Here is a 21,709-nt window from a genome sequence, read left to right as displayed (position 1 = left end):
TCTTGTTATTTTTTTCTGATGACAAAACTAAGCTGTTAAGACAGCAAGCTCGTGCATGGCTTTATAATAACAATAATAAATTAACACTCCATCCCAAAGGTTCTGAGACCACCTGCTGGCCCAGGGGAGGGAGGAGTAGAAGTGGGAAGGGCCCAGGAGATGCGGAAGAGAGGATTCTAATTACACTGTGCAATGAATCCCAGGCACCTTTAAGGAAAGGACTTCACACATCATTATCTGCTGTGGGAAGAGCAGCTTATATGGGGTGTGGGGAGAATTAATTAAGGGTGGGGAGGTGCTCAGAGAGCTGAGAAGGAAAGGCGTAAGGCCAAATGTGCTTATTAATAAAATATCGGCGCCAAGTTGCCGACGCGGCCAGACTGGGCACTGGGTGTCCTGGCAGGAGCAGAGAGAGTCAGTCGTTCTTGGCCTCCTGGGCTGAGCCTGTTAGAACCACTTATGCAACTTCTCACACCGAGGCCCGCTCGGGGCTGGGCCCTGTGGTGGACAGCGTCGGCAACACGGAGCTGGGTCAGACCCAGGCCAGCCCTAAGGGAGCTCCTGGTGGTGACAGAAGCACAGACAGTGTCACTCAGTGTGGCCAGGGCTGTGATGGGTGGAGAAGCCCAGAGGAAGCAGAGATCCAGCCTGGCTCAGAGAAGGCTTCCAAGAGGAGGAGACAAATGACCTGGGTCCTCAAAGATAAAAAGAAGTAAGACAGGCAGTCCAGGAAGAGAAAACAGAGAGAGCTGGGGTCTGCTGACCTGAGAGCACGGTCTGATCAGGAAAGTAGGGAGGCAGAGCAAGCCTAGGGTGCCCTTGTGGCAGGAGATGGAGCTCAGTGGCAGGTGGAAGACAGACTTTATCTGGAGGCAAGTAGGGAGCCGTAGAAGGGCTTTGAACAGCAGAGCAATGCTGTCAGATTTGGGTTCCACGTGGATCCCTTTGGCTCGCATTGGAGGATGGCCCACTGGGTGGGAGAGGAGAGTCAGGGAGACTGTTGGCTACTGCACACGTCCAGGCAGGAGACAGTGAGGCTTGAACCAGCAGCTCCAGTGAATACTGGGAGGAGCGGCTCAGGGGCTGCCGGTGGAGGGTTCGGGGGGCTCTGCCCGACGAAACCAAGACACCTGGTGGCTGGTAAAGGTGTGAGCCTGCATGATCAAGGGCAGAGTGCCCACACAGATTGGTCCCTGCGTCCACGGCACCGACCCCATCCTGCTCTGAATGCCACCAGGGCGGGGCCTTGGCCAAGGGCATTTGTGGACCATCAGCCCCGTGGACTCTCCCTCTGGGGTGGTGCCCAGCAGCCTGCAACCTGCAGCTGTTGCCCACCTACATCCAGCCCCACACACTCCCCACTGGGTTTGGCGATGACCCTCCTTCCTCCTTCCTCCCCAAGCCAGCTCAGGTGTCCCCTTTTGGGTGGAGGACGAGACCTCAGCTTTTCAGACAGAGGTTCTGGCCCAGGTTTGAGAGCTGGGCTCGGGGGTCAGGCAGACCTGGGTTTTAGGAGTCTCGGGTAAGTTACTTCCAGCCTCAGTTTCTTTGTCTGTGAGATGGGCGTGGCCACAGCCCACATCACGTTAGCCCATATGATGCTTGTCAGATGCATAGAGCAGTGCCCAACACGAGGCTCAAAGACGTTGGTTGTGGTTATTTCCACGACGCTGAATATGCAAAGCGCGCAGTGTAGTGAGTCACACATACTAGGTGGTTAAGACCTAGTAACTGTTATTATGACCAGTAAATACCAGACTCTAGGCACTAGCTACCAGCGGGGTAGTGGTGGGGATAGCCAAGTAGCGGCCCTACTGTGTGCCAGGCTTTGTGCTAAGGCACTTACTAATATGGCCTCAACTGACCACGTATCACAGGGCCCCTGAAAGGTAGGAACTGTTGCCCCCATTTCAAAGATGAGGAAATCGAGGCTCAGAGAGGGAAAGTGACTTCTTCTGATGCGAGGCAGACCCAAGAGTCTGACCCTGAAGCTGGGGCTTATTTTGTAATTTTCACATTAAAATAGGACCTTAAGGTGGCGAGAAGGCTTAATGTGCGAGGTGACCTTGGCCCAGTCACTGGACCTCTCTGAGCCTCAGTTTCCTTATCTGCAATTAGGGCTCATGCTGCTGACCTTGGAAGGTTGCTCCAGCAGGCCATGATTCTGGGGTTCTCTCTCTGCAGGTGGTATGCCAGGATATTCCCATGATGCCCTGGGGGCAGAAAGCAGCCCATCCTCTCTTCGGCTAGGCTCCAGTACCAGGCATGGTGCTCTGAGGAGGCCTTAGAGCAATATGTGAGGAAAACTGACTGCAGAGGGCCTGGCCCCTCACGTGGTCTGGGTCTCAGATGGGGAGGGCTGAGACAAAGTCATCTCCTGGACACCAAAGTGGGGCCACATTTTCTCTGATCAAGAAAGTGATGTAGGGCTTCCCTGGTGACGTAGTGGTTGAGAGTCCGCCTGCCGATGCAGGGGACATGGGTTCGTGCCCCGGTCCGTGAAGATCCTGCATGTCGCGGAGCGGCTGGGCCCCTGAGCCATGGCCGCTGAGCCTGTGCGTCCGGAGCCTGTTCTCCACAACAGGAGAGGCCACGACGGTGAGAGGCCCGCGTACCACAAAAAAAAAAAAAAAAAAAAGAAAGTGATGTAAATGGTATAAAGGGTTCTGAACTTGGAAATCTAACATACGGCAGGCAGCAGCTTCCACTTACCCACTGTGTGACCCTGGGCAAGGTATTTAACCTCTCTGGTCCTCCCTATCTTCAGCTGAAATGGGGCAAAAATAATAGTGCCTTGCTTTTGGGGGGCCAGTGGGGCTCAGGAGAAAATGTTTGCAAAGCCCCAGGCCTGGCACGAGGTACCTGAATCCAGGCTCTGAAAGCTGGAATTTCCTTTCCCTTTCCCCTCTTCCAATGGAACCAGGGCTTGGCTGGCCCCGGTCAGCCAGAGGAGACCTCAGACAGGGCCGAAGGCACCCCCACTTCATTCTTATTCCAGCCGCTTCCCGTCAGGCCCCTGAGTAGCCCTTTGGAGGTTCTGATTCATCACAGATGTTGACCGGTGAACAGGCTGTAGCTGGCAGGCAGCCAGACAGGCGGGGGCTACCTGGCCAAGGCCACGGGCTCCACCCTGCGGCCCAGGCCGGGGCTGGCTTCCCCACAGCTGGGAACCTCACCAGAATAGAATTCAGACAGATGCCGGAACCCACCACCAAAGGCTCCTCTTTCCCTGGGTTCTGTGGAAACATGAGATTTTGCAATAACAAAGGTCGCTCTGTGAGACCGAGCCAAACCGTTTACAGCATCGGGAGAGGCTGCTCAGCAAAATCAAAGAAGCTTGGAGCTGGGACCCCAGCCACGGGAGCCTGATCTGTCAAACCCCGTACAACCTGCCTCCCTACGGCTGGGCTAAATCTGCAAGGAGCCAGAGCTGGGCTGAGTCTGCCAGGGCCTCACGCTCTCTGAGCCAGAGGGGCCTGACCGGCAGTGAGAACGGAGCAGCTGGGGAAACTGAGAAATGGGGAAGCACAGCCAGGACGTGCTCCCATTCCAGGGCCCTCAACTCTGTTCCTCCTTGCATCAAGGTCAAGAGCACGGGCCTGGAGCACGGGCAGGGGAGGGACAGACCCAGGTTCAAATCTTAGCTCTGCCACCTCCTGGCTGTGTGACCCTGGGCAAGTCACTTAACCTCTCTGGGCCTGTTTGTCATCTGTCAACAGGAATAAATAGAAGCAGCTCCTGGGACGGTGGTGGGGATTCAAGGAGACCACCCAAGTGACACTGGGGGCCACAGAGCACCCAGTGAGTGGGAGAAAAGGTTGATCTTTTTCGAGAGAAAAGGTAGATCCTCATCCCAGAGAAGTTAGGCAACTTGTCCAAGGCCTTATTGCTACAAAGCTGCGAATCCTACCGTAGTCTAGGTTGCCCTGCCCTTGGGGATTTAAAATGACTGATCTTTGGAGCAAAGCCCCCACTCCAGTCCCCTAGACAGAGGCTTCTGAGAAGGGGCTTCCAGAGCAGTAGAAAGAGCACTGGCATTGGAGTCCTCAGATTCCTGCCTCTCGCGAGCTGTGTGACCTCAGGTCCATCACACAACCTCTCTGGGCCCCCGCCCTACAGCTCTGAGATGAGGGTAGATCCCTGCCCTGACTCCCCGCATTCTTTTCAAGGTGTACATGGGTGTGGAGGGCATGTGACTGAAAGGCTCTGCTTACGCCAATTATCCTGATTACCATTGTTGTTATTATTCCCCGGCTGCCCGTGGGGAGGGCTGGGCTGTGTGGAAATTAGGCCTCCATCTCGGGGTGCTTGGCTCAACCTACCAATTTGCACCATATTAATTCTCATCATCTGTGCGCTGGGTTTGAGAGGCTGGGGAGACGCAGGGAGGCCATGAGAGCCGCCGCCAGCTGTGGCAGAATCCAAACCCGGGATAGACACAGGGGATGGAGCTGTCGCCGTTCCTATAAGCTGATGCCTCGAAGGTTTGGAGCGGGGGCGAGTGCCCCGGAAGTAAGGGTGGGGGGTCTCTCATTCCACCCCAAAAGCACTCCTCTGCCTTCTGCCATCAGCCTCGCGCTGTGCCTCCCTAAGCCAGGAGACTGAGGCCGGCGTCATCCCAATTCCGATGAGGAAATGGTCTTCGAGAGGTGAACCGATCTGCCCAAGGCCACCAGCTGGCACACAGGGAGCCAGGACTCAAAACCAGGGGCTGTGAAGCCAGGGCTCTCTCAGTCACCAGCTCCCCCTGTAACCCGGGCGCTGGGGTCACAGCGCATCACCACCTGCGAAACTGTTACAGTGACAGATAGGATACCGGCTCCTACCCCATAGGCTTGTTATGACTGAGACCAGAGCCTGGTGCCACCTGAGTGGAGGTTATTATCAGTGACAGTGTACGGATGAGGAAACTGAGGCTCCAGGAGGCCAAGGGCACACTGAGTCCGCTGGGGTTTCTTGTTTTCCAGCCTTGGGAAGGGTGATTGGGTGCCCATCCCCCTACCCCCTCCACTCCAAGCCTTCCTAATTCCTGCTGCCCTTTTGCATCAGACATGCTCCCAGGAACCCTGGTCCACACAGCAGGCTCTGAGTCTTAGGGTCCAGAGGCAGGCAGGTCTGCAAAGGGGGTGGGGGTGGGGTCTTCCGAGTTTTGCCGTTTCCCTGGGATTGATTTCTGTTGCCTTAATCAGCTGCCCCAAGCAAGTAGCAGGGCCCTTGCTGTCAACTCTCTCCAGACTGATGAGAACGGTGTCTTTTCTTCCCCGTCTTGAATGTTCTAAAACGTGGAATTTGCAACTGTGCGTAGAACATTGGCTGACGTCTCCCCAGTATCCACATAAGCAGCTATCGGGGATGTATTTAAAGAAACGGAAACACTTGGGAACATGTAGGTGCTGAACTTGAGTACGGGGAACCGTGATGATCCCTGACATGTGCCTGATGAGAGACCCAGGCTGCTCTCTGAACAGCACACGTCGGGCAGGGCCACTCGTGGGGACGTGGGGGAACAGGGTTCAGAATACAGGGGGCCTTGAATGCCAAACCAGGGGCTCAGACATCACCCTGAGAAGGGGCAGCCATGGAAGGTCTGCAGGCGGAGGGGCGGCTAAGTCAGGTTGTACAGTACAAAGACCAGCCCAGGGGTCTGCAGGGGGAGGGATGGGCCGTAAAGACCTTCGCCCCCTAAAAATAAAGGAATTGGCACAAGCGGTTGCTGGGTATATTGGTTTCTCTGTGGCTTGTAGCTAATTCAGCAGCTTAAAACCGCGCCCATGTATTATCTCACCGTTCCGTGGGGCAGAGTCAGGGCGGGCTCCGCGAGTCTCTGCCTAGGGTCTCACGAGGTGGAAATCAAGGCGTCAGCCAAGCGGGGCTCTTAGGGGAGGATCTGGGGAGACTCCAGGCTCCTTCAGGGTGCTGGCAGAATGCAATTCCTGTGGTTGCAGGACTGAGGCCCCTGGTCTCTTCCTGGGTGTTGGTTGGGGGCTGCTCTCACCTCCCTGCCCTGAGACCCCTCCACCTCAGCGCCAGCCTCCCTGATGTCAAATCCTTCCTTTGGCCGCCATCTCTTTGACTTCCTTTTCTGCTGACAGCGGAGAAAAGTCTCTGCTTTCAAAGGCCTCCCGTGATTGGCTTAGGCACACCAGATAATCTCCTTATCTCCTGATCTTACTAATCAACAGATGAATAACCTTAATTACATCTGCAAAACCCCTTTTGCCACAGTGGAGTAACAGCAGGGGGAAGGTGATGAGGCCCTCCTGGAACTGGGTCTGCCACGCGCCTTTCTGATGCAGACAGGGCGCAGACGGAAGCCCCGTTTCCTCCCGGCTCAGGAGGGCTGTAGGTAGTTCACACCCAGGGCCAGGAGGGAGGCAGGCAGGAGTCGGGAGGAGGCCCCCCCCACCCCGGTGAGTTTACAGCCCCTGGCCCAGCGCAGGTTGGAGTCAACGGGGTGTGTCTGGTCAAGGAGGCTTCTGGACCAGATGACCTACTCGTCTCCCAGATCTCCAGGACGACAGGCAGCCGTAGCAGCGGGTTCCACACACGGAGCACCTCCTGTGTGTCTGGACTGGAAGAGTCAAAAGCCACAGCGTCTCACAGAAGAGCAGACTGAGGTGGAGAGCACGGCCCGGGCCACTGTGGGCTGCCAGCTCCGTGCCCGGCTCCAGAGCCAGTGTTCTAACCACTGGCATGCCCTGCCACCCACGTGACCCAGCCCTGCAGCCACGGGGAGGCTGCGGCTTTGCTGCCACACGTAGCTCCCACGGCCAGTTGGGAGAGCCGGAGCAGCAAGGGCATAAGGATGGCTGTGACCTAAGCCTCGAGCTTCAGAGGGGCAGGGCTGGGCAGCAGGGGCCCAGCTGGGGTCGGGCTCCTCCAGGGGCCTGTCTCCTCCCAGGTAAACGGGGTGTAGCTAATGCCTCCCAGTGGCGGCCGGCCGCAGCCTGGGGACCTCAGCCTCTTTGGACTGAGAGGGAAACAGGCTCAAAGAGCCAGGCCTCCTGCCCACCACCTTCAGCCACTTCCTCCTCGAGTGGCCAGCTGGCCCGGAACACGAGCCCCCAGGCCAGGCCAGCACTTCACACTCCAGCTCGGCCACATCCTCCACGGGTGACTTGGTGGCGGGGGAGCCCCAGTTCCTTATGTCTTGAATTAGGGAAATGGGGGCTTGGAACCCTGAGGTCTTGGGTTGGAGAAGGAGGGACTTGGGGGGCTCCTGGGAGGGGGAGGGCTGCTCCCCAGAGGGAGGTGGGGATGCTGATGCAGAGGCAGGGTGCCAGCTGGTCGTGGCCCCTCCCCCTGCCCATCCCAGAGTCTCCCTCCCCTCTTCCCAAAGGGGCTCACGGGCGTGGACCTCGCTGCCCCCAACTTCTAATTAAACGGCAGCAACTTTGACGTGGCAGGTGATCTTCTCGGGAAGCCTGGCTTTAAATTTAGCTCCCTCCCCAGCCAGCTCTTTGAAAAGGCTGCTCTCGGCAGTGAGGGAGAGAGCATGAGTCATCCTCCAGGCCGCCAGCCCGCCCCGGGGCGGGGGGGGGGGGGGGAGTGCGGGGGGGGAAGCATTTGCGGGGGAGCAGGCCTCCCGAAGGCAGAGACATAGTAAATAGGGAAGGGATTAAAGGCGACAGAGCGCGGAGCACCCCGCCACCTCGACTCACAGTAGGTGCTCAGAAATGGGGGCAACGTTTCCCACGCGGTCTGGGTAATTACCTGCACAGCCCCGACCCCCTTCACCTCTCCCCCAGCCCCGACCAGAGTGGAGACACACATGTTTGTTGAATGGGTCCACGTAGGCTAGTCTTCATGCTAGTCTCTGCTGATTCTCCCAGCGGCCCTACCAGCCCAAGCTGCCCTGATCGCAGATGCACAGAGTGTGGGAGGCTGAAGATGCCCCCCACCCCAAAAGAGACCCCCGTCCTAGTCCCCGGAATCTGGGGACCTTATCGTATGTGGCAACAAGAAAGGAGCTTTGTAGATTTGATTAAGGTCAGGATCTTGAGATGAGACATTATCCTGGATTATCCGTGGGCCTTAAATGCCATCACAAGTGTCCTGAGAGGGAGCAGAGGGGCTCTGACACACACAGGGGCGCAGCCACGTGAAGACGGGGCAGACAGAGGTGGGAAGATGCTGGCCTTGAAGGCTGGCGTGACGCGGCCACAAGCCAAGGATGGCGGCAGCCACCAGGAGCTGGAAGAATTCTCCCCGAGCACCTCCCAGGGAGGCGGCCCTGTCCACACCTTCAGCCCAGTGAAAATGATTTGGGGATTTCTGGCCTCCAGAACTGTAAGAGAATAAACATATGCTGTTTTAAGCCACAAGTTTGCGAATGTTGGTTATGGCAGCCCCAGGAAACCAGTGCACAGGGGTTGGGAGAAGCGAACTTGCCCAAGGTTACACAGCTGGTGAATGGCCAGGCTGAGATTCAACCCTAAGTCCGACCAGTTCCAAAGCCTGCTGCCCACTCTACCACCTCCTGGAAGGACGGAAGGGCCACTCCTGCAGATCAAGGCCCTCATTTATTTGGGAAAATCAACAGGACCGTCTTCTGTTTGATACAGCCTCTTGTTTAATCTTCATGCTGACTCTGGGGTGAGTGGAATCATTTCAGTTTTGCAGATGAGGAAACGGAGGCACAGGGAGGCAAAGTGGCTTTGTCCGAGGTTGGGGAGCCTGCCTGTAGGGAAGGGAAGGTACAGGGCCCTGGGAGCGCACGGAGCGCAGCCCAGCCTAGCGCAGAGGATGGCCAGCTCCCAACCCAGCCCCACCCGCCTCCAGCACTGGGCCCTTCGGTCTGTTTCTTAGCCCCCTTGGTCCTTGGTTTCTATCATCCCGTGGGATGATCAGGTTCCCCACTCTTGGGAGGGTTTGCAGAAGCTGGGTGAAGTGCTTCAGATATCCTGCCTCATCTAATCTGCGAAACGTCTTGTGAGGGAGACGCTACTGAGATCTCTTTAGGGAAGAAAACTGTCACAGGTGGGGAGCCTGGGCCTGGAAGTCGGGGGCATCTGGGCTGGAGCCCTGGTTCTGTCCCTTGGCGGCTGTGTGGCTCAGGGCAGGTGCTCTAACCTCTCTGAGCCTCAGTTGCCTTACCTGTAAAACGGGGAAGACACTCCCCAGCACTGTGGTGAGATCTAAGTAAAATAAGGTGTATGAAGGGCTCAGCCTAGTTTCCGGGGAGGTTCAATCAACATCTGTAAAAATGGCGCCAGATCCAATGACGTGGGAGACACAGAGTCTGCCCCGCTGGGATCAACCTGCCTTCCGGAGCACTCAAGACCACGCTCCCTAACCCTGCACGACATAAACCATCCTCATTGCCGTCCCCTCCCTCTGCGGGGCCTTTGAAGAGGCTGCAATGTCCCCCCACATGTACTTCTTTACCACCAGAGGTCACTGGGCCAGGGACAGGTGGGGGTGAAGGTGGGGAAACTGAGGCTTAGTGAGGTTGGCTCACTGGCCCCAGGCCACACAGTGAGTCCAGCACGGGGTTGTCCTGCAGGTGAGGGGTGAAATGGGGGTGGGGGTGGGCTGCTGGGGAGGAGAGGTGGAGAGAAGGGGGCCCGGAGCAGGAGAGGGGTACCACCGCCTGGGGAAGTCGGGTTTTCTCATTGAAAACTGCACAGAAGACCTTGTCTGATGTGAAGGATTCTCCTGCCCAAGTCTGACCCTGCCATGGACCACCTCCGCCTGACCCTGACTTTGACCACCTCCCGCGGTGGCGGGGTGGGGGGGGGCTGGCTGGAAGGAATGTCTTGCTTAGCACCGCAGGGGGAGGGGCACTGCAGGTGGGGCCCTCCAGTGGCAGGCTGCGGGAGGGGCGGCAGGAGGGGCTGGCAGGACAGCGGCCACCTGGCTGGAGCGGGTCTGGTGTTCCCGCAGGGAGGGGCTGGGGGAGCCCGCCTCCCAGCAGCCGGGCCTGGCCGAAGGCTGGGGAGCCGCCAGAGAGGAGGCAGGTGAGCTCGTGCGGTGGGGCTGGGGAGACAGAGAATCAGAGATGGGGTGCCGGGAGGAGGAGAGAAAGCAGAAAGGGAAGGAACAGGAGGAAAAGAGGGAGGAGAGGGGAAAAGGAAAGGAAAAGTAGAAAGGAAGGAAAGGAGTGGGGGGAAGGAAAGAAAGTGAGAAGAGAGTGGAGCACAAAAGAAAGGAAGGAAGAGATTGCAAAAGGGAAAAAACGAAGACAACACACACGGGGAGAGAGCGCGCGAGAGGGGAGAAAGAGATTGCGAAAGAAAAAAATGAGAAGAGGAGGGCGAGAGAGAGAGGGAGAGGGAGAGAAGAGAAAGAGAGAGGGAGGGAGGGAGAGGGAGGAGGGCGCCGCGGGCGCTGGGGAGGGAGCGCGGCGCGGCGGCGGCGAGGGCAGGACGGCCGGGCGCCGCGAGCCGGGAGAGGGGGCAGCAGAGGGCGAGCGGCGAGCGGCAAAGAGTGAAGTGGGCACCGCGGCTGCGGCGGCGAGCGCGGGGCCGGCGAGCATGAGCGCGGCGGCGGCGGCGGGCGCGGCGCGGGGCTCGGGGCCGGCGGGCTGGCGGGCGGCGCGGGCCGCCCAGTAGCGGCGGGCGCTTGGCGGGGCGGCCGGCGGGGCATGCGGCCGGCGGCCGGTCCGCGAGCCGGAGCGCCAGCCCGAGCCCGCGCCCCGCGCGCCTAAGAGCGGGCGCTCTCCCGGCGCCGGCCCCGGAGCCCCGAGTCCTCGCGGCCCCGCAGCCCCCGGAGCTGGGACAACTGTTGCGGCGGCGGCTGGGGCACCGCGGGGGCGTGAGCGGCCCCGCGCCCCGGTAGGCGGCTTCAGCCCCGCGGGCGCCGGCTCCCGGCGGCGGAGCAAGGAGCGAGCGGGCGGCGGGCACAAGGTGAGCGGCTCCCCGGGCGGGCCGGGCGGGGACCGCGCGGGGGAGGGGAGCGCCGGGCCAGGGTCCGGGCGCAGGGGTTGGGGAAAGGGGTCGGGGCGGAGCTCCTGGCGGAGGAGGGTCCCGGCCAGTGGGGGGCGGGTCTTCGGCGCCCCGGCTTCCGAGAAGGTGTGCGGGCGCCCGGGGCGGGGAGAGGTGGGCCCGCTGGGAGAGGTGAGTTCGGTGCATCGGGGGTCAGGGGTGCTGTGGAAAGGGACGGGGTACGCCCGGGGAAGACTCTGGGGGCAGGAGCCTTGTCGGGCAGCCGGTGCCCTGGCATTGCGGTCCGCGCCAGGGCTCGCCAAGGTCGGGGTCTCTGGACCTTGGAGAGGACCGGGCCCGGGTCCGAGGACCAGTCCAGGGCGCACCGTGCAGGGACGCGGCAGCTGGGACCGGCATCCGCGTCCGAGGTGGGGACCGGCGTCCGAGGACCAGTCCTGGAGCTGAGCGAACCGGGAGCTCCGCGCGCGCCGGGCAGGGTTCCGGAGCCACGCTGGGGACCCGACTGGTTCCGGGGGTCCCAGCTGGGCGGCGCGGGCTACCAGGAAGACCCCTCCAAGTGCTTGCCCCTCGCTCCCCAGCCGCCGCGGGGCCCCAGGGGAGCCGCCGCCGCCTCCCGGGGCCGAATCAATATTGATCCCGCGCCTGGGGCCGGGTGGCCTGGCGGCGGCCTCCGAAGTGCCTTAGCTCCAGCGGTTGCCATGGCAACGAGACCCCAAGCGTCTTCAGGTTATATTTATTCTAATTATTATTATCATTGTTAGTATTAGTATTTGTTACTCAGCCAGAGGAAACCAGAAAGGAGGGAAAAAAAAGCCAGCGCGTCCCGGCGCCTCCAACTGTCATCTCTTTAGAGAGAACTGATGCCGGCTGGTGGGTCAGGGCCGTCCGTCTGGGTCTGGTGCCCTGTGCCGTTGCCGGGGTGGCAGCCCTGGGGCGGTGGGGCTGGGCAGGGGAGTTATATAATCTGCCGTGGGAGTGTGTCTGTGGGCCTCTGGTGTCTCCCCTGCCTCTCTCGGCCTCTCTGATCCCTTGCCTTAGTGACGGCTCCTCCCGCCCAAGGGAGCCCGGGGAGCCCAGGCCGGGATGGGAAGAGCAGAAAGTGCCTTGCACCAGGAATCACAGCCGGCGGCCTCCAGCCCCCTCTCCCCCGCTGTGTGACCTTGGGCAAGGCGCTTGACCTCTCTGAGCCTCTGTTTTCCCATCTGTAAAGTAGCATGGGCGCCATTCCCACCGCTGAAGGTTGCTGCGAGGCCACGCCAGGAAAGCTCTGTGAGTTCTGACGGTGTGACCCTAGGCAGATGCCTGTTTCCAAGTCTGTGGAATGAGGGCCTGGACCCCAGGGTGTCTGGAGTCACGGTCGTCCTGTGAATTTCACTCCGGGCTGCGATTGAAATACTGTTGAGCCAGCAAGCTGCGTTCAGACCAGGCTTAGGGGAGCTCCTCCGTCACCCCCTGTTCCCTCACCTGTCAGGTGGTCTGAAGGTGGTGGGGAAACAGGCAGCCCAGCCTTGGTCCTTGGTGTCAGCCAGGACAATACCCATGCTGGTCAGGGTGGCCCGGGATTGGGGGTCAGTCCCCCACCATCCCCTAGACCTGTGACAGCTCAGGGTGGGACACCTCCCTGCGCGAATCCATCTCCCCAGAGAGGCTGTTGGCTGTGCCTGTCCTGGCTGGGGGTTGAATGTGGAGCAGAAGCAAGAGGTGGCCAGAAAGTTCGCTGCAGCTAGGCAGCCCCAGCGCCTCATGGCTCCAGCTGAAAGCCCCAGGGAGGGGTTTCTGCCTGTTTCTTTACTGTCACCAATCACACTGAATTCTTGACTCTGTCTCAGGCATCTGGGAGGTATGATGGGGAAGCTGGGGGAGCAGATTGGCTTGGAGCCATGTGGTGTGTGTGTGTGTGTGTGTGTGTGTGTGTGTGTGTGTGTGTGCGCGCGCGCGCGCGCGCGCGCGCCCCACCCCCGCTCTCCCAGGCCCCCAGCCTGGAACTTATCGGGGCAGCTGGATTGGACAGGATGGGTGGGGGCAGGGCGAGTGCTGCTTAGACCTTTGTGAGTGAAAGAGAAAGGGAGTGAGGCCTGTCCCGAGGGAGATCGGGAGATCAGGAGACCGGAAGAGAGCCACTCCCTCGGTCCCAGTCACCCATCCATCCCTCCATTTATTCATTCTTTCACTCACTCCCCTTCTTCAGCCAACTCGGCGAGCCCCCTGCCTGCTGCGGAAGGGCATCAGCTCTGCTCTTGAAAGCTTTTAAGGAAACAGCCCCCGACAAGCCAGTGCGGCTGGAGCCCTGCCTGGGGGAAGCTGAGTGGCAGGGGTGCAGGTGGGGAGCATCTTCCCAGAGAGCCTGAGGTGGGTTCGGGGCTGGGGGAGCCTGGTCCGGAAGGCAGGCCTGAAGCAGCCAGAAGAAGAGAGGAGCAGCAGTGTTCCGGGCAGAGACCCTCCACGGGCAAAGATGGGGGCCCACAGGGGGCAGGGAGGGAGGCATCTTGTGGACCGGCGGGCGGGGCTTGGAGGGGGGCGTGGTGGGGCAGGGAGGGGCTGCAGCCGGAGTGAGCAGGGGAAGGTGGTGCAGCTGGAGCAGGGCTAGGGCAGGAGATCTGGGCACCACCACCACCCAGCCTGGGTGTGGGTTAGATAGTGGGGGTGGGGCAGGGAGGAGGGGCGGATGGTCAAGTTCAGCACTTGGACACGTCCATGGCCCGTGGGTGGAGCCTGTGATTGGGGTGAAAAGAGGGAGGTTTGCGAGAAGGAGAAGAGTCTGGTTTCCAGCTCTCTGGGGCAATCGGCCCAGCCCTTGCAAGATGCTCCCCACTTCCGGCCACATGGGGGGAGAGGACTGCCTCCCCGCCAGGCCCTTGGCTGCTAGGAGGGGAAAGTAGCGAGTGGACATCAGGTCAGGCTGCTTTAACCGTCCGAGTCTGTGATAAACGACTTCACTGCATGAGCCTAAGGACGCACCTGCACGGCAATAGGATTGCGCTCGACCACAAAGGCCCAGAGGCCTGCTACGTGCCAGGCGCCGTGCGGGGCAGGCACTGAACCCCATCATCCCATTTAGTCCTCACACCAACCCTGTGAGCTGGCCGTGATCGATCCTGTTGTACGGCTGAGAAAACAGGCTCAGAGAGGCTAGAAATGAGCCAGCTATTCTCACGCTCCTAACCGCTGCACTCCACCACCTGGAGCCCAGCCCGTGCCTGATGGCAGCCATGGTAGCTCTTCAGACGCCGTGCAGTGAGCCGCTGCAGGTCAGGGTCTGCTGAATCCCACATCCTACTCATTGTTCTGTTTTTTCTCTTTTGGACGGATCCAGAGCGTGGCCCGTGTTAGGCTCAGATGAAAGATATCACCTCCCTTCTTGGGGATGCTCTACCTCTATAAATTCAGCCTCTTGCTTGAGCTTTGACCCAGCTGAGTCACACGACAGATTCATATTGATCTTAGAATGAACTCAGAGCCCATCTCCGGCTCTCCGAGAGTGGCTTTTCCCAGCCCAGCCACTCTTTCTAAAAGTTACTGAAGCAGTAGTCAAGCCCTAAGAACTGCGGGGCCTTGTTTCCTAAACAGTCTTCTGTAAGGTGGGGTCCTGAACGTCTGGAGCCAGTGAAAGTGAGAAGGGTGACCAGGGGCCCTGCCCACCCTGGGCCACGCTCTCCTGGGAATGCCGGATGTCACCCACTCTGTTGGTGTCGGTCTCGCCCCGCACAGGGACTGGCAGGGAAGAGGTCCTGTCTCCTCCTCCCCCCTCCCCCCTCCCTTTTTTCCTTCCCTGCCTTCGCTCCTCCAGCACACACATTCCTTGACACACGCCCATGGTTGACCCCCTAGAAAGGTAAAGAACAGCCCAAGACCCCTCAAACCCGCCCCTAGACGTGACCAAGGCTCAGGATCTGTTTGACAACTGACTATGTGAGTAAATAACTCTGAGCTGAGACCGTGGCTGTCCCAGCACCCCTGGCTCTGCTAGCGTACCCCCTCCCACACGCCAGCTTGGCCCACTTGTGACGGGCTGCTCCTTCCTTTTCCCCCTTAGCTGTGAGCGGGTTGGGAATCTTCTGGAGGGCCTCCTCTGGGCATCCCGGTGTTACCACTCTCCAGCAAAGCCCTTGCCCTCTGAGCCTGGGTTTTCCCGTTCAGCAATGCAGAGACTTGGTGCCTGTCTAGTGGGTTTCATGAAGGTGGTGGTGGGAAAGGGGCTGGCAGAATCTTCGGTGTGAGGGCCTCCACACTCCACATCCTGTAGCTGGGGGGAGGGGCAGATAGAGTCAAGGACCCCAGCATCTCCGAGGCCCCTGTGCTGTGCTGTGCCGTGATGGTGGGAAGCCCGAAGAGCTGCTGCTTAGGGGCCTGATAGGGAGCTAGAAGCTTGTCCGCTTACCCATGTACGGTTGGGGACACAGAGGCCCAGAGCGGGCTGGTGGCATATGCTCAAGTTCACAGTGAACTGGGCGTCCTCGAAGGCCAAGGATGTTCATGACACGATGCAGACCCGGGTGTCAGCCAGAGCCGCTGAAGCCGCTGCCCAGGGTGGGGGAGGGGTGTAAACAGCTCCTTGGATGGTGAAATTTGCCCTGAAAACCCCAAGGCTCTCCCATCAGGAAGAGGCTTCGGAATCTCTCCCTCCCTGACCATCCAAGCGGAAAAGCAGAAGTCGAGGGATGAAGTGCAAATGCCTCCTGTCCCGTATTTCCGGCCATCAGACATGAATGGAGCGTTCCCTTTTGGCGTATTTTGGACAGGCTGCCCCCTTCCTCCCCTGTCTGGGGCACACACTCCCGTCACCGCCCATCTGTCTGCATGCACACCTACCCCAGCAGATGCGTGCAAACTCGCCTTTAAGAAATTAAGAAATAATGCATGAGTTTCCCGAATTACACCAATTTAACACTGCATTAAGTTCTGGAATCTCTTAACAGGACCCTGGGAGGGGCAAACATTTTTTTTTCTGTTTTTTTTTTTTTTGGTTCACACTTCCCTGGAAAATGAGACAAACCGTGATCTTTTAAAACCCAGCTACATAATCTGATTATTCCTTCCTGGCAAGCGTCTGAGAAACGCCCGGCGGAGGGCGGAGACGTCCGCCGCGCTGAGGCTGCGAGATTTGCATTGGGAAGCGGGGCTGGGAAAGTTTGTCTCCTGTGCCAGGTCTGAAGCTCCTCGGCACACGATGGGCTGAAAATAAAGTGCCGCTTTCTTAGATATTGGCACAAATGAAAAATAAAGGCCAATTCCTTCCGTAATCCGGCGCCGTAATTTCCTCCGCGGCTCCCTGAGCAGGTTACCGAGCCGATGGTGATTCGCTTTCACTTTGAGTTCCTTGCCTTTGTCGGGAGAATCGTCCATGTGCAGCTGGATTTATAGACCAACAGAAAACGCATTTAAGCGTTGGCTCATTCCACATTTCCGGGGCACCCACCCTGTGCCAGACATAGTGCCAGGCTCCGGGGACAAGAGACAATTAAAACAGGACCCTGCCCTGGTGGGTTTTGCGGTGTATTTGTTGGGGGCAGGAGAACAGAAGAAAAACAGTCATCTGCAAGGTCCCACCCTGCCTGAGGTCAGGTCAGGGAGGGCTTCCTGGAGGAGGTAACTTTAGGTTTGAGTCTTGAAGCGTAGATAGGCGTGTGCCAGGCAGAAGTGGACAGAGGGCATTCAGGCAGAGGAGCAGCCTGAGGAAAGTCTTCAGTGGGTCTCAGACAGGCATGGCCTCCCAAGGGCATCTTCAGATTTTAAAGTTTGCAGTTCCTTTATTGCAAAGCCCTTTCTTGTCCATTATCTTCCAGCACCCTCAGGCAACCCCAAGGCCAACCTCCAAGTCTCCCTTTCCCTAAGGAGAACAGCCCAGAGAGGGGAAGCAGGTGGCCGGGGTCCCAGCCAGAGCTCTGAAGCCCAAGGCTCTGGGTCAGATGGGCTCTCTGGGGACAGCAGAGCAAGTATCAGTATCGTAATCTGCTAAAGGGAAGTTCTAACAATTAAAGAATTACAGACAGTCATACCAAAGTCTGGAAGATCCCCTTTCTCCCTCCACCTGAGCCCTGCTTCTCCTTCTCGGCTACAGCCCAGGCTGGGTTTCCGGACAGGGGTCCCAGAATGTCCGTGCCAGAGCTGCCGGGCTCGGTCTCTGCATCCAGAAAATCGGGGGACGGAGCCTCTCTCTACCCATTTGCGGGAAGCCTGGCATCCTCACCGAGCCCCGGAGGCCTGGCCAGCGGAGTCCAGCCTTCAGCTCAGTGGGAGGACAGCACGCCCTCCCATGGGCTTGCTTCTGAAGGGCTCTGTTTAGATTTTTCCGGGAGCAGATCGGGAATATGGCATCACCTGGGTGTCGCTGCCCGGAATCTGATCCCTGGGACCATGAGGCCTTTGGGGAATGAGCAGAGCCTCTGAGCTGAGGCCCATCGTCAGGGCGAGAAGCAGAGCTGCAGGGAAGCTCCTGGCGCAGATCGTGGGGGAGCAGCCTCGGATCCACCCTGGACATGTCTCCCCCTCTGCTTGTTCCTAACTCTGTGACCCTGGTCGAGTTACATAACCTGTGAGCCTCAGTTTCCTCATCTGGGAAACGGCTTATTGCACGAACCGGGTAAGAGGAATTTGCAGCTTCCTTAGTGCATCGTGTCTATTCAAAGACAGGTCAGCTCTTTGTAGTCTCACCTTATTAACTGTTACTCTGCCAGCATTGCCCCAGCCCTTCGGGGAAGCAGCCCGGCAGGAACCAGACCCGATCATCTGGGAATCCCCCGCGCAGGGGATTCCAAGACTGCCTGTGGACTGAGTGAGGACATGAATCAAGTGAACCGTTAGACCGCTCTGGTGCCTGCCCAGTGCCATGGCAACCACAGAGCAGGGCGGCAAGGGAGCCAGCTCTGGATCTCACCTGCCTGTTTTCACACACCAGCTCCACCCCCTACCTGTGGCCGGTGCTGGGCTGCTTATCTCACTCTCTGAGCCTCAGTATCCTAATTTTTTAAATCCGCTTGAGAAAGCTGATAATAATAATAATAACTTACAAGGGTGATTTTGAGGATTAAAGGTAAGGACTGTGACATTCCAGGCCCCTGGATCAATTACAGTGATAACCATTATTTATTATCTTATCCCTGAGTTCTGAAAGGGGCTATCAGGATTTGAATCCCAGTTTCCACCGCTAATAGCTGTGTGACCTTAGGCAAGTTATGTGACCTCTCTGAGCCTCAGTTTCTTCCTCTAAAAATGGGGATAGCACTTACCTCGCAGGGTTCTTGCAGGAATTAAAAGAGTTGATTCAAGGAACGTGTTTGGTGTAGAGCCTGGCACATAGTAAGTGCTCAGTAAATAATACTGTTAGCATTATCACCACATTTAATAACAGAAACACCCAGTGGGCACAGAAGCAGTGGAGTTTTTCTCTGTCCTCAAAGGGTAGAGACCACCTTGTTCCTGGTTTAGCTCTGTAGCCAGCTTCTAGCTCAGGCATGCTTCAGACGGGTCTGTGAATGAAGGGATGGACTGATGGATAGATGGGTGGATGGATGGATGGGTAAGTAAATGAATGAGTGAGTGAGTGAGTGATGGCTGTCAGGAAACTTCAAAAGCCTAAGTTCGGGGAAGCTCTGGAAGGCGCCCAGGGACGGGGGCAGAGGCTTCTCTTTGAGGGCCATGAGCCATGAGATGGAGTGAGTTTTTAGCCAGATATGATCTCTCTTCTCTGCATGAGCTTCTCCCCCACTTCCAGGCACCAGGGTTGGTGACCCGAGTCTGGGGCCCCAGGTTGCTTGGTGTCCCTGACAGTGCGGTTTTGGTGCAAGAAGGAGCTGCATTCAGACTGTGACCTCCTCCCCTTCAGGGCAGGGAAGTTCCAGGGCTTATCTGAACCTCTCTTTCTTCCTCCATAATACGGGAGAAGGCTGTCTTCCTCTGGGGGGACGGTGATGTGCAAAGACCACGCACTGAGCGTGGTTTGTGATCTGTAAAGGTGCACGGGAAGTCAGAGGAGATGTTTGGGCTCCACGCGGCAGACGGCAGGTTGCAGGGAGGTTCTGGAGCTGGGGACGGGCATGGTGCAGGCAGTGTGGACCACCAGCCTGTGGGCCATCTGATTCCTTCCCAAGGGGGCTCCAGGCACGGAGTCGGGGAAGGAGTGAGGGCGGAGGGCACCTCCAATCTGCTGAGGCCACGGAACGGCCCCAGGGATGGGGTGCTGGGCCCAAGGGTCCCCAGAGCCCTGAGCTGCTGAGAGCTCCTCCCGTCTACACCGAGCCCTTTCCTGGGTGCTTTACAAACACTGCCTGCTTTAATTCTCAGAACATACCTGAGCAAGGATGGATTGCTGTCCCACCCAAGGCTCAGAGAAGGGCTATGGCTTCCCCAGGGGCACACAGCTGCTAAGTAGCAAAGCCAGGACTTGGATCTTCTCACGTGGGGTGGGGGGAAGGCAGAGTGCCCTCAGTGGTCAGGAGGGCGCATGCGTGGGGGTACGGGTCACCACACTCCTGTGCCCACCCCTTCACATGTGGGTGGCGTTGCCCAGCCACCTCCGTCCTCTCTGCCTCAGTTTCCTCCTCTGCAACGTGGGTCCACCGCAGGCCCTCCTGCAACGCGTCCAGTGAGGGTCACGGAGGCAAAGCGCTCCAGGAGGGAGCCCTCCACGCGTCCCCACTCATTTGTCACTGTTATTTGAATTCCTTCTCTTTGGCGGAGAGAGACATGGGGTAGCGAGCCCCTAAGGACGGGCGGGGCCTGGCAGGAGCCAGTGAGGGTCTGCACTGAGGCTGCCCCAGCGTCGTCTGGGCCTGGAGCTTGAGGGCAGTGGGGTCCTTAACATCTGGAGTCTGGTTTCTGCTGCCGCCTGTGGCCTCCTCCAAAGGGGCTGGCTGTCAGACAGGAGCGGCCAAGCCATTAGCCTGGGTATGTGTCATGTGATCATTCCCTCCAAAGACTGCACCCAGGGCTTGCCCTGGTGGGGCTCCAAGTCCGCAGGAAGGCTCTTCTGCCCGGGTTCAAGTCCCACGTAAGGGATCGCACCGATGTGGGTGAGAACAGGAGGACAGGGCAGGGACTCTCCCTGGGGAAAAGGGGCCAGACATCAAGGAGGACTTGTCAGAGGAGGTGGCACCCAAGGAGATGGAGGATGAGTCGACCAGGCCGATAGGCAAGGGGTGGGGTGATCTTGAGGTAGAGGAAACAATGCATATGGAGCCCAGAGGAAGAGGTTTGAGAAACTTCTGGATAGCATGGCTGTCCCATGGTATTTGTGGAAAGCTGTGGAGGTGAGGCTGTAGAAGTCGGCAGTGGCTTGATCTCCAAGGACTCTGGCTAGTTAGGGAGTTTGGACTTGACTCTGTAGATGCAGGATGGCAGATATGTGGCTTGTGTACCACCACCAGCCACTGCTGTGCCTAGGGCAGACATTGCTAATCAATCCATCACAGCATCGAGTCAGGATGTGCCTCGGCCCAGCCCCCCAGGCAGTCCCAACCAGTCGATCCTGTAGGCACCCAAGATGACACCTGTTTGCCCTGCTGCCATAGTCAATAGGAATAATGACAGCACTTCACAGTTGCTTATATTGTGTGGCTCATCCAGGCACCCAGAGTACTTTCCTGATAGGAGAGGAGGCAGGTGGCAGCCTCTCATTCCACCTGGGCCACCAGGCTCCTGTGTGGCTCCAATGCCTTACAGTGTTGGGCAAGTTTGGTCCTTCCTGGGAAAACAAAGCCTTTCTTTCCAGTGGGTCCAGGCATGAGCACCATCTGGGAATGCAGACCCGCCTATCCCGGGTGAGCCCCTGTCTATCACCTACAAGTCCATAGGCCAGCGGGCAAGTCCAGGTCAGCCCCGGACATCCAGCTGGGGGCTGGCCGAGGAGTGGGGTCTCTGGGGGAGGGCTGGGGCCAGGCAGAATTCTGGGCAGGACTAGGGAAAGATTAGGAGATTTTTCTCCTGAAATTTAAACAATTGGACAATCTGTTCTGGATCAATTTAGAAGCAGTGAAGTGAAAAAAAAAATCAGAAAATATAGTGTGAAAGCTATTTTCTATCTCAGTTGGGAAGAGCGATGAGCTGGAGTTTATTCGTAGACTGTCCGAGGCCATGGCCGGGGCCTTTCACCCCCTCACCGCCCGCTCCGCCGCTTCCCTGGCCCCCTCCTACCCCCTGCCCAGTGCTGGGCTGGGCCGCCAGGGGTCTCGGAGGGACGTCCTCCCCGGCTGCAGCCTCGGGGAGCCAGCAGTCTGCAGGGGCCTCAGACATGGACGTACCAAAAAGGCAGACCAAGGCGTCTCCATGCCAAGGACCGGGTGTGTCTGGTTCACTCCTGTATCCTCAGGGCCTAGAGCTGGGACTGGCACCTAGTAGGTTTCCTGCCTGAATGATGGATGGAAGAGAGGGAGGGAGGAACAGAGGCTTTGAATGAAGTGACCAGCTCATGGCCACCAGTTTGTTAGTGGTGGAGGTGGGATTGGAACCAGAGCTGCGACCCCAAGACCTGGATGTAGCCCCCCACCATCCCTGGGGCCAGGAACCAGGTCTGAGAGCCAGGAGGCAGGACCTCCCCTCCAAGGATGCTTTCTTTTCCTGCCGACACAACTCCTGAGGGGTCTTTCACCACTGGGGCCAAATGCTGATTATTTTAAAGTAAGCTTGTTCAAAACAAATAAAAAAATAAGCTTGTTCAGTGTGGGGCCTGAGCAAGGGGGACTGGGGAGGAGGGTAGGGGGGCAGCAGTGCAGATCCCCCCTCTCCGCTTTCCAGTCTGAATTGTCCCCCAGAGGGAACAGACTCCCCGGGGGCTGTGATGCATTGAGTTCCAGAGGGAGTTCAACCAGGGGCTGGACCTTTGGGGAAGT

General features: G+C 58.5%; 1 protein-coding gene across 3 annotated transcripts in view; it reads left to right on the top strand.

The window, feature by feature from the left end:
• Positions 1–10,772: 10,772 nt before the first annotated feature.
• Positions 10,773–21,709, top strand: part of SHISAL1 (shisa like 1) — a gene marked incomplete at its 3' end in the record, with an annotated part of 72,581 nt that continues 61,644 nt past the window's right edge. For 2 of the 3 annotated variants that reach the window (XM_082666870.1, XM_082666868.1), the window contains exon 1: positions 11,005–11,057. Of the gene's footprint in view, positions 10,848–11,004; positions 11,058–21,709 lie in introns of those variants that run through there. The other variant, XM_082666869.1, reaches the window with a different exon arrangement.

This window comes from Grampus griseus (genome assembly GCF_964374135.1).
Source record: "Grampus griseus genome assembly, chromosome: 11".
Taxonomy (NCBI): Eukaryota; Metazoa; Chordata; class Mammalia; order Artiodactyla; family Delphinidae; genus Grampus; species Grampus griseus.
Note: the sequence above shows the minus strand (reverse complement) of the source record. Positions and strands in the feature narration are given on the sequence as shown.